This window comes from Camelus dromedarius, chromosome 27, assembly GCF_036321535.1.
Source record: "Camelus dromedarius isolate mCamDro1 chromosome 27, mCamDro1.pat, whole genome shotgun sequence".
NCBI lineage: Eukaryota > Metazoa > Chordata > Mammalia > Artiodactyla > Camelidae > Camelus > Camelus dromedarius.
This window is the reverse complement of record NC_087462.1, coordinates 661858-673076: the sequence shown is the minus strand read 5'-3', so window position 1 is coordinate 673076 and position 11219 is coordinate 661858. Positions and strand designations below refer to the sequence as shown.

At 56.1% G+C, this 11219-nt stretch overlaps 1 long non-coding RNA gene across 1 annotated transcript; it reads left to right on the top strand.

Annotated features, from left to right (window-relative positions):
• Nucleotides 1-1767: 1767 nt before the first annotated feature.
• On the top strand, nucleotides 1768-8181 carry LOC135319450 (uncharacterized). Its single transcript, XR_010378043.1, has 3 exons — nucleotides 1768-1955; nucleotides 7184-7290; nucleotides 7693-8181. It is a non-coding gene; the product is annotated as an uncharacterized LOC135319450 (long non-coding RNA).
• The last annotated feature ends 3038 nt before the right edge of the window (nucleotides 8182-11219 follow it).

Sequence of the window (11219 nt, the reverse complement as noted above, 5' to 3'; positions counted from 1 at the left end):
TATTCATAATAAAAGGTTGGAAAAAATAATCCAAGGGTGGACTAGAGATAAAACAAGACCAGCGTGGGGCTGGTACTGGTTGAGGCTTGGGGAAGAGGTGGCAGGGATTGGAGAGGCTGTTCCACTTTCTTCTGTTCCATGTGTTGGAGATACTCCGTGATAAAGAGTCAGAAAACAGTCACGCTGCTCCCCCAGCAGTCACAGTCGCTGCACGAGCCCGGAGGCCCGCCTTCAGGCAGCCACCAGGAGACATGGGGATACACGTCTACACGGAGACCCACACACACGTCCACAGCGGCCAAAAGGTGGACACAAACCTAGTGTCCATCCACGGACACACGTGTCCCTCCACACGTGGGAGCATCACTCAGCTGTGAACAGGAGAGCAGCCCTGACACCCGCTCCCACGGGGCTGGACCCTGAGAGCACGGTGCTCAGGGAGAGAAGCAGACACAGAAGGACACACAGTGTGTGACTCCACTCACAGGAGGTCCCTACGGTTAGAATGGTGAATTTTGTTATGTGTTATGTCCTTTAATGTTACGTTACCCTGGAATTTTTCTAACAATGAGGAAGTCCAGGAAACAGGCTGGGGTCTTGGTAGGATCAAACGGTCAGTCCCCCCACGGACAGTGTGGCCGCGTCTTCTGAAATGACGAAGGGCTGGATCGCTGCCAGGGGTTGCTCCGCGACTACTTGCTCATGTGGGGGACCACGTGGCTGCCCCTGGCACAGGAAGCCAGGCGGAAACACCCTGGGAGTGCCCTAGAGAAGGGAGTAAGCCAACCGCAGCACATCCCAGCCACGGAGTACCGTGCAGTCCCGCAAAAGAACAGGTGCCCCATATGAGCTCGTGTGCCGTGAACTCGGGCAGATGTGAGGTGCAAAGGCAGGAGGTTCACATGCTGCAGCCTGGGTGGCAAGCAGGATGGGAGTGGGGGTCGGCCGACAGAGACTTCTCTGGAAGGATGCCCCGGGGAACTGTGGGAGGGAGATGTTACTCTGGGCACATAGACATAACATAAAATTGACTGTCTTAACCGTTTGTGAGAGCACAGCTCAGCGGCGTTAAGCACACTCACACTGTTGTGCCGCCATCCCCACCACCGTCTCCAGGACTTTCTCATCTTCCCAAACTGAAACTCTGTCTCCATGAAACACTGACTCCCCAGCCCCAGCCCCAGCCCCACCATCTACTCTCAGTCTCTATGGATGTGACTCCTCCAGGGACCTAGTGTGAGTGGAATCAGACAGTGTGTGTCCTTCTGGGTCTGGTTCTCTCCCTGAGCATCATGTCCCCGACATGGTCCACCCACGTTGGAGCAGGTGCCAGAATCTCCTTCTTCTTCAGGCTGAGTAACATTCCACCGTTTGGATGGACCACATCTGTTTATCCACCGTCTGTCGATGGACATGTGGGTCATTTCCACCGTTGGCTACTGTGAATATGATACTGTGAATGTCCACGCATGGGGAGGCAGGTACTCGATCAGGTCTTGGCTTCCAGGTCTTGTGTGCACACCTGGGAGTCGAGCTGCTGGGACAGGTGGGGATTCTGTTTAACTTTTGTAGGAGCTTCCAGGCCCTTCCGTGGCAGCCGCCCTCTGGCTGTACTTTTGACTTTTTAGTTTTAAAGAAGGGAAGGAACTAAACTTAAGTCATCACAGAGAAACAAATCAGCAAGTTTTAGACCGTGGGAAACTTAACAGGAAAAACGACCAGGTTTCATGAAAAATGAAAAAAAAAAAAAAGCAAAGAACAAAAATCCCCACCAAACCACAGGAAAAAAAATTAGAGAGAGAGAGAGAGACTTGAAGCTGAAAATGAAGACACAAGTGACATCAGTTACACTTTCTCAACTCATCCGTCCATCACGGGGCCCGTGGGCCCCCAGGCTGGGCTGGGTGATGAGGGTCAGCAGCGGCTGGGACACCGTGGGCACCGGAAACCCTCGAGTGAGTGAGTGCGTGCGGCGACGAAGGGGAGAAAGCTTCCCAGTGCCGTGTGTGTCTGCTCCGGACCCCTCAGGACCCTGGGTTCCCACCTCCAGCGCCGGGGTCCTGGACCTACCTTAGGCCTCAGGGGCCCACCTGTGAGATGGGCCACTCACTCCAACTCAGGGAACCTGGGGGGCTGGGGAAACCCTCTCAGGAGGGGAAGGGCAGACAGCCAGCCCAGCGGAGGCAGGGGCCCTGGCCCCAGGGGCCGCCGCCCCCTCCTCCCTGGTACTCTCGCGCTTCTCCCTCCTGGCCTGAGTGGCGGGGTTGGTGGAGGCTTTGGGCAGCACTTACCAGAATCGAATGCCTGGGAGGGAGCGCACCGGTCAGCAGCCCCCGCCCCAGGAACGTTGGCTCGTTGCTCAGCTGGGCCTTGGGAACCAGAGACGTGGGGGCAAGCTTGCCATGCAGCTAGGATGGCACAGGACTGAAATTCTGGGACATCGCTGGGCATGAGTCCCCATGCTACTGTTGGGGAAACCGAGGCTCAGGGGAACGCTGGATCAGGGGGCATGAAAGGCCCACCACCCAGTGCTACCCATCTGTGCATGGCAGCCTGGAGCATGTGGCCTGGGCTGGTGGTCACTTTGCTGCAGCCCTGCCATCCTCTCGTCTTCCGTCCCCAGAAAGGCTTCCATCTCACCCAGGGCCTTTGCACCTGCTCTTCCCTGAGTGGCCATGTAACTCCCTCCTTCACTCATTCAGGTTGTGGCTTCAGGTCACCTCCTTAGAAGCTCCTCCCTGACCCTTGTGGCTAAGCCCCCACCCCCGACGCATGTGCATGCGTGCGCACACACACACACACGCGTGTGCCCCCCCCCACTGACCCCATCAACCCAGGCTGCAGGATCCCGCAAGGGTCTGCACGCTGTGGTTCTAACGCATCAGCATGAGGGGGTGTGGAGTATTTACATGACTGCCTTCTCCACCTTCTCCTTGGGGAAGCTGGAGGCCCCCTGCCACAGGCCACCCTCAGAGCGACGGTGACAACCATAGTTGGCATATGCTGGTCAGAGGTTCATCTCTTGCTGGCCTGGAGGCTAATGTCCTTTCTCCTTCTCACCATCCTCCATTTGCCAGCGCAGATGTTGGGCTCAGAGAGGTTTCTGCATCCTGGCCCACAGACGTGTGGCCATGGAGAACAGGGTCAGCCACCCACTCTGTCACAGGCCAGGGAACAAACACGTTCAGCTTTGTGGCTGTATGGACTCTCCCAACTGCTCAGCTCTGCCTGCTGTGTCTCCAAAGTAGCCACAGATGGTGCTTAAAGGAATGTGTGTGGCTGTGCTAACAAAACTTGATGAATGGACACCAAAATGTGAATTTCATATCATTTTCATGTGTCACAAAATAAGTTGTTTTCTGATCGTTTCGTCACTCACTTAAAATGGAAACGTCATTCTTGGCCGGATGCTGTCCTCATGCAGGCGAGCTTGTGGGCCAGTCTGCAGGGCCCTCGAGGCAGTGTCACTCTGCACTCCAGCGCTGAGCTGTGAAAGGCTGTACTTCTCTGGAGGCTGTGTGGAGGACAGACTCTAAAGTGGCCCGAGGTCCACCTCCTTGGTGGCGTTCACTCTCCTTGAGGGGGTAGGTGTCTGGATGTCATTTCTCTGTCAGGAGAAATCACACACACCAGACCTGCATACCCTCCCTGTGGGTTTGGAGAAGCCCATGTGGAGGCAGGAGGCAGCCTCAAACCAACAGTCAGGAAAATACAGGGTCCCTTGTCTTACAACAGCAAGGAAGTAGTCAATCTAGACCCCTCCCTGGTCAAGCCTCCCCCTGAGCTTTCAACCCTCAGCAAACACCAATGATGGAGTCTGAGCAAGGACTCGGCTTTCAGAAGCTGTGAGCTAACCACTTAAAAATGTTGCTTTAAGCCTCTGTGTTCAGGGAAATTTGTTATGCAGCCATAGTTAACCAGCACAGGCTGGATGTGGGACCACCCCAGCCTCTGCCATCATTCAACCATTGATCATTTTACATTCAGCATGCGTTTATTGAGCACTGCTGTATACCATGTGTTCATTTCTTGATGTGCAACCTCCCCAGCCCAAGTGGGGTGGCTAACCAGCCTTACCTGGGGTGGGGGTACTCTACTGCCAAGGCTATGCCCCCTGCTTCTGATCCAGTCCAGAGGGTCCTCACCGCATTGGCTGACCCCATACACCCCATTGGCTAACATCGTGGGGTTCTGATCCTATTGGCTGACTGCATAAAACCATGTGATCCCAGCTCGGCCAATCAGGGCATTCCATTTCCTGGCCACAGAGATTGTTTCAACAAGGACATGTGACCAAGGCTGGGCCAATCAGAATCTTCCCTGGGACTTTAGATGCTTCTCTTGGGGAAGAGGTGCTGATCTTCTGCCAGGGCTGATAAGCTGATGGGGGGGATTTGGTCTGGAGCTGCTGGCACCATCTTTGTCCCAGATGGACAAAGAGAGGGAGATGTCCCCATCTGGGGAGATTCTTTTTTTTTTTTTTTTCCCATCTGGGGAGATTCTTGAGGCAAAAAGCGAAGAAGGAGGATGGCAGAGCTGAGCATCAGAGAATTGGACAAATCCTTGTGACTGTTTGAGGGTCCTGGGTCTAGGTGAATCTGAAACCAGCTGGACCAATGGATCTCAATCAGGGGTGGTCCTGCCCCCAGGAGACATTGGGCAACATCTGGGGACATCTGTGGTTGCCAAGACTGGGGGGCTCCTGGCATTGAGTGGGCAGGGGGCAGGAATGCGGCTCCACACAGAGCACCATCTGGTCCCAAATGTCAGCAGTGCTGAGGGGGAGAACCCTGAGTTAATTCTACCCCTGGACCTTTCAGTTCCATTAGTAAAAAATTCCCATTTAAAAGAAAAAAACAAAAAAACAAAAACACCAGTTTCAGTTGCAGTTTCTGTCACTCGCACCCAAAATATTGTAACCAATCTAGGCATTAAGACTCAAGCAGGGGGTTTTGGAAGTAGAAGCTGTAGGTGGCTGGCCTGGGTGGGCTTCACCCCACAGAGTGGGATGGGAGGACACGGTCAGGCCTCATACTATGATAATTTTTTGAAGAGCCTTAATTTTAGATTTAGAGAAAAGTTGCAACGATGGTACGAGGAGTTCCTGTATCCCGGTGCCCGCTTTGCCCTGTACTAACATCTTACGTGAGTATAGGATGTTTGTCCTCGATACAATATTATCATTTAAAGTCCTCATTTTTTTTTTCAGATTTAGCTATAGTTTTTCCCTAATGTCCCTTTTCTGCCCCGAGACTCCATCGGGATCTCACATGACCTTTCATTGTCACATCTCAAGCCCTTCTGGGCTGTGACAGTGTCTCAGACTTTCCTTGTTTCTGATGACTGGATGCTTTGGGGAGGACTGGCTGGGTATTTTGTAGATGGTGCCTTGTTTGGGGTTTCTTGGGTGTTTTTCTCAAGGCTGGACCAGCAGGCTGGGCTTGGAGAGGAAGACCACAGAGATGAAATGCCTTCTTCCCCCATCACATCAAGGGTCCCTGCTATCCACATGGCCGATCACAGACAAAAGGCAAAGAGGCTCTGAAGTGCCTTTGCAACTTCAGGCTTCGATGATGACCCGGCTGCGACACCTAGCACTCGTCTGATTCCCACAGTTCATTGCCTTCTTCTTTTTTATCTTGATGAAATTCACATAATGTGTAATTAACCATTTTAAGGTGTACAAATCAGTGGCCTTTCACGATTCACCTTGTGCAACGACCACCTCTTTCAAACATTGTCATCAGCCCCTAAAAACATCGGGTCCCCGTTAGCAGTCACTCTTCCTCCTCCCCAGCCCCTGACGACCAGGAGCCCCTCCCTGTGTCTGGGGACTGGCCTGTTCTGGACGCCTCACATCCGTGGACTCACACACTGTGTGTCCTTCTGTGTCTGCTTCTCTCCCCGAGCGTCGTGCTCTCAGGGTCTGTCCACGTGGGAGCGGGTGTCAGTGCCGCTCTCCTGTTCATGGATGAGTGCTATTGTCGTGTGTGGCTGGACCACATTGTGTGTCCATCATCCACTGATGGACACCAGGGTTGTTTCCACTTCTTGGCTGTTGTGAATCGTGCTATGAAAATTTTTTTCCTTTTAACGTTTTTACCATAAAATCCCCAAGCTTATATGGGCCCTTGACAAATTCTCACAAAAACCCTCCAAGGGAAGTAAGTACAGTTTTCCCTATTTTGTAGATGGGGACACTGAGGCAGGTAGAGGTTAAGTAACTTGCCTGTGCTCACACAGCCACTGGATAGCAGGGCTGGGATTTGAACCCAGGAAGAGTTAGCCTTATGTTCTGCTGCTGGAGCTCCACTCTGCTGGTCATTCTGGAAGCCCAGGGGACATGAGATGGCCAGCAGGGGAGGAACTGGCTTCAATACCCATCCCCAGATTCTAACCTGTTGGAACTCAGATTCCTGCCATTGCCCTGAAGATTGTGATGGGGACACCTGACCCGGGTAGTCTGTCTTCTTCCTAAGCCTGGGGGATGGAGACTGGTGGTGGTGGGGATCCCACAAAGTTCTCCAAATGCTCCCAATGCCCCTCAGGAGCCTGGTTACTTGCGTGCCACCGGGGTCTGAACATGAGTCAGCTGGGCCCTGGCTGGCTTGGAATTTCCCCGTAGGGCCGGACTGATCCAAGGTGAAGGTTCAGGAAGTCCCAGCACAGGTGACATCAGTGCTCAGGGCTGGCCATGGTCTACCCCCGGGAGGACATGCTGGGGGAAGATGGGGCACTATCCACCTGCTTGGACCCTCACCTGGCACTCATGTAGCAGGAACCTGCCCAGGAAGGGCCAGCACTGCAGTCAGAGCCCTGCACTGCAGCGGTATCCCACTCCCCTGTGACCTGGGAGCATAACAATGTCCCTTGTGGCCCTGGCGCCTGGCACCCGGATGATGAATGTTTAGCGGATGAGTGCATGGCCCCAAGCCTGCGGTCAGCCTCTCTCCCTCCCCCTCCCCCACCCTGAAGCCCACCCACCCCTCCTGAGCTTACCTGCACCCCTCCTCGTGCCCTCCCCTCCTTGCCCCTGCCCTAGCTGCCTCTCTGCTGGTGCTCTAAATCCTCCCTGGATCCCTGCGGCCCTGGGGACAAAGCCAAGCTGAGTCCCCCTCTGATGCAGGGTTGGGGCTGAGGGGCATCCTGAGGGTTCTCACCTCCTCCCCCAACTCTTCCCCAGCCCAAGTCTGGCTCACTATCAGCCCTTGATGACAAGAAATTCAGAGTCGGGCTCCTCTGGCTTTGGGGTAGCAGCTTGGCCTCTTCCAGCCTTGGTCCTGCCACCAGGTAAGCTTCAAAGATATGGCTCCTCCACCATCCCCCACCGCGCATCCAGCATGTATGGGCAGATCAGGTGACCTCTGACCCCACCCCGTTGCCTTGCTCCATAACATTCAGTGGCTCCCTAGTGCCCCCAGGATAAAGGCCTCTCTCGAGGTTTCTGGGCCCCCTACTACTACACCTTCCACTTTGCAGCCTCACTGCCCTGGCTGCCTGGGCCCTGCACATGCTGCTCCAGGCCTTTGCACATGCCAGGCCTTCTCCCTGCTGGGTCTTCCCCTCTGGGCTTGATGGGTGGGCTGCTGCTCTTTCTTCCCTTCCGACCTGCTCCCCAGTGTCAGGGCCCAGCCTTGTCTCAGCCTTGTGTTGGGGGGTGCTTTAGTCAGGTGTCACATGTAACCCCTACAGCCCTGGCATCCCAGCTTCAGCGCAGAGGCGGGAAGGCCTGTCTGGGGCGGATCTCAAACCTGTCGGACGGGTTTGTGGTTCCCTGAAGTTGCCCTGGCTCAGAGGCAGCCCTGGCCTGGCCTGGCAGGGTCCAGCTCTGGGCTCAGGCCGGGCAGGAGGGAGCTGCAGGATCCGGGAACCAGGCCAGCATTGCCTGAGGACACCTCCGGGCAAGCGGCAGGTGGGCCCGGGGACAGGGAGGGCGAGGTGGCTGGACTGGGCAGAGTCAGCTGTCCTCTGAGGGCTGCTGGTGGGAGCAGAGATGGAGGGAGGGACAGACGGGGTATGTGGGGACAGGGACAGAGGCAGAGAGAGGAGAAGGTAAGTGATGGGAGAGAGATGCCAGGGGCACAGACACAACTCTGGGGCCTGGGCAGGCCTTGCTGTTTCTGCCTCAGTTTCCCCTGCGGCACCACAGAAGGGTCTGATGGGGCCCCAGGAAGAGAGAAAAGAGGCGAGGAGGGGAGAGGGAACCGAGTGGCAGGGGGGAAGTGGCCATGGAAAGTAGAAGTGGTGGGGGACCCAGGTCCCGAGGCGGGAGGGAGGAGGCTGGGAACACTGGGGCTTTCCAGAATGTGGAGAAACAGGAAGTGGCAAGGCCCTGCCCCCGCCGGCTGGGCCAGGCTGGGCCCACCTGCCCGGCCTCACCTGCCCGGCCACCCCAGGCTCCTCCCCCGCCGGCCTCAGTCTCCCAGACTGCAAGCCGGGCCTAGCCCTGGCATCCTTCCCAGGAGGGAAACTGAGAGTTAGCCCAAGAATCTCCTTGATGCACAGGGAAGCCCCCAGGGATCTGACTTTCCATCTGTCCGTCCACCTGAAGTTTTCTGCTGTTTCAAATAACGAAAACGACAGGGGAGGACCCCGCTCTGAGCTCACCAGTGTTCCTGGTTCTAGCGCTGTGCGACTGGGCAGGTTCAGCTCTGGGACCCCGTTTCTGCTGATGGTCCTTCCGCGTTGGGTCCCTCAATTGCATCAGTAAAAATACAGGACTCCCAGTTAGACGTGGATTTCAGATCCACAGAGGCTACTTCTTCAGTACAGGTATATCCCAAATATTGCCTGGGACACAGTGGCACTGGAAAATGATCCCTCATGTACCTGGAATTCCAGTCTAACTGGGCATCCTGTATTTGATCTGGAGACCCTTGCTGGAGCCTGGTCGAAGTGCCTGGGGGACAGGCCCTGCGTGGGGCGGGGTTGAGGGAGGGCTTGAAGAGGAGGCTCTCGGACATTAAACAGGCCCCTCGCCACAGGCCTTCTGTCCCCGTGGGAGGAGGAGCCTTGGGCATTTTGCCCACTGAATGTTCACTCGGGTGGCGACCCCACAAGCCTGGACTACACCTGGAAATGGTCATAATGGCTGAGTACTAGACGTTGTCCATTCAGCTATCTGAACCACCTTGCAGGTAGCTACTATTATTACCACAGGTGGGGAAATGGAGGCACAGAGGGGCAAAAGCACTTTCCGGGGGTCACACGGCACCCAGCTTTCGAGCTCTGTCCCTTCTGCAATCCCAGGCCGCCTCTTGCGATTCCCTGGAAATCCCCAAATCTGACTAATTCCCTAGACATCCCCAGACTTGGCAGATTCCTCCACGCTGAGATGGCTGGACCCACCCCGGCCTGGGCAAACAGCCCCCATTTCAGGCAGAGTCACCCGTAGGGGCCTCGTGGTTTCCCGAGGTGGACGTGGCAGAGGTCAAGGCCACGCCTCCCTGGACTACTCTGTGACCTCGGGCCGGCTGCGGGACAGTTCGGCGCCTCGGTTTCCCCAGCAGTGAAATGGAGGTAACACCAGCCCTGACCTCAGAGGGTCACTGTGGGAAAAGGGCCAGTTCTGGGGACGTGACTTAGGACCTCATCCTGGCCCTGCACTCAGGAGCCTGTACTGAGTCAGTGCTCGCTGTCTTGACGTTCTTAATACTCGTTGAACCAGGGCACTGCATTTTCACCTCTCATTGGGTCCTCCAGTTGTGTGGCTGGTCCTGTGTGAGAGGAACCGTGGAAGTGTCACCAGACACTCCTCCCCAATCAGCTTATTTGCCTTTTGAATCCTAAGTGCCTATTGCTCAATTTGACTTCTTCTCATTAGTTGTATAACAGGTAGTTTCAAAGGCAAGGTTACAACCCAATTGCTAAAGACCACGCATGCCAAAGTGAAGCTCACTCTGGATAAATCACTTCTCTCTGGGTCTCGGTTTCCCCATCTGCTCCCTTGGGCTTGTAGGTATGGGTACAGGGAGTCCTTAGCCTGAATTTTTAGGGCAAACAGATTTTAAACACACTCATCTCCCTTACCAGACCAGGCCTTTAAACAGCTTTTAATTTGCCCGAACCGCCCTTCCTAAGCTTAGCTGTCTGGCAAACTGCTACTGGAATTTCAAAGCCCCACCTTCAGCACCCCACTCTTCACGATGTCCTAGGCACAGACTTCACCACTCCTTGGGCCCCAGGCCTAATCTTGCAGTTGGGAGCATCTAGTCCTGGCTCTGTTCCCCCCAGACTGGGGACTTCCTGAAGGCAGGAATGAGAACTAAGTCCTCTCTGAGGCCCCAGATTTGTCCAGCTCAAGGTCAGGCACACAGCAGCCTCCGCAAGAGTTCACTGAATAAACAAGCAGAGGTGACCTTTAAATTCAGGGGGTTGGAATGGGTACAAGAGGTCTCTGGCTGGTGTGGTGAGTGGGCCCAGGAAAATGGTAGCAGTGCCCGCACTGCTGGGGAGCAGGTGGTGCCTCCTGCCCTGGATGTGTCTGAGCTGCCGGCCACCCCGCGGTGGGGCCAACGAGCTCAGGTCACAGGAACACTGTTGTGCCAGGGCTGAGTCCACACTCTTCCCAGCAGTGAGGCACATCCCTGCTTCGGTCGCATCAGGCCCCTGGAAGCCCCACTGGGGAGGGAGCCGTCGGGGAGCCCCCTAGACCCCCGCGGCCCCGCCTGAGAGGGCCCTGCTTCCTCTCCGCCTGGCCCCTGGGGCTCACCAGACCCTGTGCGCCGTTCTCTCTGTGGCGGGGTGGTCTCAGAGCTCCCACCCCGCCGCGGAGACACCAATGAGCAGACAACAATGATCGATGATCGGCAGGGAGGCGATAACCGGAGGGAGCGCGACTGGGGGCCCAGCGCTCTCTCACGTGGCTGCGAGGGAGTCTCTGTTGAGAGGCTTCCGAGCCAAGATCTGGGTTATACAAGAACCCCCGCGGCTGAGAGGTCAGGGTCAGAATGCACCAGGGGAGGGCACGGCCGTGCAAAGGCCTGCTGGTGGGAATGGCTCCATTAACCCTCATGCTGCAGAGGAGGAAACTGAGGCTCACGAGGAGAAGCCACGTGACAGGGCCTCAACAGGAGCTGGGGGTTCGGGGTTCGAACCCGGGATCGCTGGAGTCTGAGCCCCGCCAGAAGGCAGAAGGGCCACTGCGGACTCAGGGAACACAGCCGGCGGCATAGCACCGCCCACACCACGCCTACCACAGGCCCCGCCCCGCGGCATGA